The sequence below is a fragment of the Meleagris gallopavo genome, chromosome Z, assembly GCF_000146605.3.
Source record: "Meleagris gallopavo isolate NT-WF06-2002-E0010 breed Aviagen turkey brand Nicholas breeding stock chromosome Z, Turkey_5.1, whole genome shotgun sequence".
Taxonomy (NCBI): Eukaryota; Metazoa; Chordata; class Aves; order Galliformes; family Phasianidae; genus Meleagris; species Meleagris gallopavo.
This window is the reverse complement of record NC_015041.2, coordinates 26,261,223-26,266,171: the sequence shown is the minus strand read 5'-3', so window position 1 is coordinate 26,266,171 and position 4,949 is coordinate 26,261,223.

Sequence of the window (4,949 nt, the reverse complement as noted above, 5' to 3'; positions counted from 1 at the left end):
CAGCATCCAATGCCAGCATAAGTGGCAATGGGCAGAAATCAACTATAAAATATTTAAAATGAAGGCCTTCATATTCAGTTATATCCTAACACACTATGTAATTCTCTCAAGGACTTTGTGGAATATAAGTCTCCTAGATATTTCCTCCGACACACAAAATTCAGCTACATCCTGTCAAATCATTAAAATAAAATAATAAAATAGCATGATATAAAATTCAGAATAAAAAGAGGCCTTCAGAGTTGTTATTGGTGGGGGTTTTTTGTTCCTTTTGGGGTTGTTGACTGTTTTTTGTTTGGTTTTTTTTTGCAAGCAAGTACATGACTAAAGAATTATTATAACATAAAATCCATACTGCTGTACTATTATTACAACCTTAACTATTCCAATTAAAATGTAAGCAGAATTAGCTGTTCTGTGATACTACTCAGAGTTGTACAATCTAAGAAATAAGGTTCTTCTAGTGCTTTTATTTAACACTATGGAATAAAAATATGCGATACATTAGTGCACATATGAAGCTAGAGAAACAAGGACCATTACACCCATTTTAGCTGCCAAGTATAAAAAAGAAAGTAGTAACATTTATGCATGGATTTTTACAGCTATTTTAAAACCATAATATTGACACTGTAATTAGACATTTTCTGTCCCCACTGCAAGACAGAATTGCATGTTGATAAGATTGTCCATAACTATCTAGAAAAGCAGATGATAATACAAAGGAAAAGACATTCCATGCAAATTAGTATTTTGCATAACACTGAAATAAGCTTTATGGCTAATCACAAGGTAGCTTTAGTCAGACAAGCTCAAGATAACTATGTGTCTGATCCAATAAACTGCAGTCTGTCCATAAACCCTGAATTTACTAGTGACTAAGGTATTTGCCTACATTTCAAAATATCTGATAAAAGAGAAAAATTTACATAAAATGTAGTTATGTAAATTGTTCAGCATTGCCAGCTAAAGCACCAATAAGTGGGTTAAACAGTCAGATCTTTTATTTTTAAAAGTTTCTAGCCAAAGTCACAAACTACATCCTTCAAATGATCAATTAATAGACAGATAACGCTACAATGCCTGTCTAACATTATAGGAATTAAAAATACTAGGTCAGCAAAGGTCAAGCACCCACAGTTATGTCAGTATATGGCCTCAGGAACGTAATTCAAGATGTCGAAACACAACACAATTTAGAGCAAGATGAAATCTATTGAATGCTACAGATACAGGTTGGACGGAGAATGGCTTCAGAGCAGCCCTGAGGAAAAGAATTTGGGAGTGCCAGTTGATGAAAGATTCAACATGAGCTAACAGTGTGCTCTTGCAGCCCAGAAGGCCAACTGTATCCTGGGCTGCATCAAGAGAAGTGTGACTAGCAGGTTGAGGGAAGTGATTCTGCCCCTCTACTCTGTCTTGTGAAAGCCCACCTGGAGTACTGCGTCCAGTCCTGGAGCCTCCAACACAAGACGGACATAGAGCTGTTGGAACAGGTCCAGAGGAGGGCCACAAAGATGATCTGAGGGCTGGAGCACCTCTGCTATGAGAACAGGCTGAAAGAGATGGGGCTCTTTAGCCTAGAGAAAAAAAGGCTACAAGGAAACCTTGTCGTGGCCTTCCAGTACTTGAAGGGTGCCTATAAGAAAGCTGAGGAGGGACTTTTCATAAGGGCATGTAGTGACAGGACAACAGGAAATGCCTTTAAACTCGAAAAGGATAGATTTAGAGTAGATATCAGAAAGAAATTCTTCACTGCGAGGGTGGTGAGAAACTGTAACAGGTTGCCCAACAAGACTGTGGATGTCCCCTCCCTGGAAACATTCAGGGCCGGGTTGGACGGGGCTTTGGGCAACGTGGTCTAGAGGGAGGTGTCCCTGCCTATAGCAGGGGGGTTGGAACTAGATGATCTTAAAGGTCCCTTCCAATTCAAACCATTCTATGATTCTACCAGTATTTACATAATCCAAAACATATTTTTCAGCAGTTACAATGACAGTGGGAATTGCTTTTTAAATGAATGTTGACTTAAATGACACAGCTTGTATGAAAAAATAGTGACGTTTTGCTATGTGTGTTAACAACTAGGAGAAAGAGGAGATGAAAGGCTGTAAGAAACTTCTTAGGGGCCTACCAAAGCAAAATAGAAAAAGAAAAGAGAGGAAAGTAAAAAAAAAAAAAAAAGGAGTAACATTCTGCATGCTGAAGCATCATAACTCAAATCTGTTATGGGAGACTCTTAACTACCCACACCTACAGCACAGAAGTTTACCATACTACATGCTTGAACACACACAAAATACTCATACTGAATAAAATGTAGCATCTATAGGATTGTTTTTGTCACATTCTAAAACATAAAATGACCCCCATATACTTCCACAGCCAACAGATTCTCAACTACTCAAATTAGTATCAGGCAGCTACCATTTATAGCTTTCCCTAAGCAATCAGTGGACATGATTTTTGTCTACATCTTACAAAAACATAATGCAGTGCGTAAGCAAGCTCCAAAGAGTTATATTGTAGATGACGTTACATCAGTCACAAAAGAGGTTCCATTTTAGGGCCAGTTCTCTTCAATGTTTTCGTAAATGGCTTGGATGAAGCACTAAAAGGTGTTCTGAGCATGTCTGCTCATACTAAACTGGGAGGAGCTTCTGAGTCCATCATGAGTGGAGACACCTTACATAGAAATCAAGACAAATCAGAGAAAATCATCAACCACAAAGTTTAACAATAGCAAATGCCAGATTCTGAACCAGGGACAACCCTGACTATACTTACAGATGGGGTGGATGAGACACTGGGGAGCAGCTCCAGTGAAAGAGATTAGGGGGTCTTGGTTGACAGCAAGTTGAACTTGAGTCAGCAATGTAACCAGTCAGCCAAACAGACCTACCATATCCTGAGGTATATCAAGAACTGTGCTGCAGCCAGTCGAGGGGAATGACTGCTCTACACTGCACTGGTGCAGCCTCACCTTGAGCACAATGTGCAGTTTCAAGCACCACAGTACAGAAAGGGTACAGAATTAGAGAGCGTTCAAAGTAGAGCTACAAAAATAAAGAGAGGTCTAGAGGGAATCAGCCAAAGTACCCTGGTTTGCACAGTCCAAAGAGGAGACTGAGGGGAGATTCCACTGACATCCACAGCTTCCTCACAAAGGGGAGTAGAAGAGCATGCAATGATCTGTGCTCTCTGGTGAAAGTGACTGGACCCCAGGGAATGGCCTGGAGATGCAAAAGAGGAGGTTAAGGTTGGATATCAGGAAAAGATTCATTGAGAGGCACTGGAACTGGCTTCCCAGGGAAGTGGTCATTGCACCAAGATGCTGAAGTTCGTTCAATAGGTGTATGCGTAGCACTCTCAGACATATGGTTTCACTTTTGAAAGGCACCCCAACTACCTGCACTGGACATTCAAAGGAGGGTCCACGCATCATGCAACTAATGCTACTTGGAGTAAGCAGTAGTGATCTGATCGCAGATCACTGATCACAGAGTGGGCTCAAAATAGGGAATCCCAGTCATCCAGGAATCTTATAAGTGATTATGGACTGACCGTAAGACAAAAATTTTTGGAATATCAACAGAAAGAGCTTGCATGTGCTGAAGAGGCTCTCTATACAATAAACTGCATAAAAAGAGAAGAAATATGCCCTGATCACTGATGGGTCTTGCTGCACTGTGAGAAAGCGTTGGAGGTGGAAGACTTCCGTATGGAGTCCTACATGACAAGCTGCAGAAGCCTAGATTCCAATGGACTTGACTGTGGGCACTACTGCACAGTTAATTCATGAATGTGGAACATGCACTGCAATTAAACAAGCTAAGGAGATAAAGTCTCTTCGGTATGAAGGACAATGGCTGAAATAAAAATATGGGAAGGCCTGGTAATTGACTATATTACACTCCCACAAACCTGCCATGGCAAGCACCATGTGCTTAGGCTCTCAAGCCCCACGCTAGGTACTGTAAGGACTGCTGTAGTTTAATCTAGCACTAATTCCCCCCTCCCTGTTGGATAGAGAAAAGAATCAGGAAAAAAAAAAAGTTTTTATTTCAATACAAGTTCTATTTACAAAGACAGAAAAAGGAAGAGGAATAAAGAATAATGGTTATGACAACAATACACATGTCTACAAAACAAGCTATGTACAAGCAATGCTCATCACCTACCAAATGATGCCTAAGTAGCCCCCAAGCAGAGGCTGCCCAGAACACTGTTCTCCTAAAGCCAAAACATAGCATCATACCAAACATTATCAAGGAAAAAAAACAGCACTGTCTCAGCTGAACCTCAGACAGTTGGTCCTGTGAGGAGATAAGAGTTAGAATCAACAATCCTTATGGATCCCTTTCAACTCAGCATAGTCCATGATTCTATTACTACATTACTAAATATCATGGAAGAGTTCCCTGTTGAAACACCCATGCTTCATGAAAAATTCCCTGATTCCCTCACAAGAACACAGAATATATTGTTCCCAGAAATGGGAGAAATCTTCATTTCTCCCATTTCATTTGTTCAATATGTAATAGAGAAACTCAAACTAACAATTGCATTTAATTAAATTACAAGCAAATTCACACTGCTAGAAAATTTAGTGAAGTAAAATGAAACCCACTGAAAAAAAAAAAAAACAGCACATTAATCTGTAGATAGTAAAAGCATGTGAATATCTGCTTTAACCTGAAGTCTTACTCTATAAAACCAGTCTTCAGTATTACAATACTCTCAAGCCTTATGACTAAGGCATCAGATCTCTGTACTCCACATGCTTCTTTTCTCTTCTAGTACTCAATGAACTAAACAGTATTTTGAGTTCCACCCCTCACCAGCAGGAATCAGAGTTTTCTAGCTTTAATTATGCTAGACTTGACACATCATTCTTCCAAAGATGTTCACAGAAGGCAAAAACTCTGTAAGTTCACCCAGTAATTTAT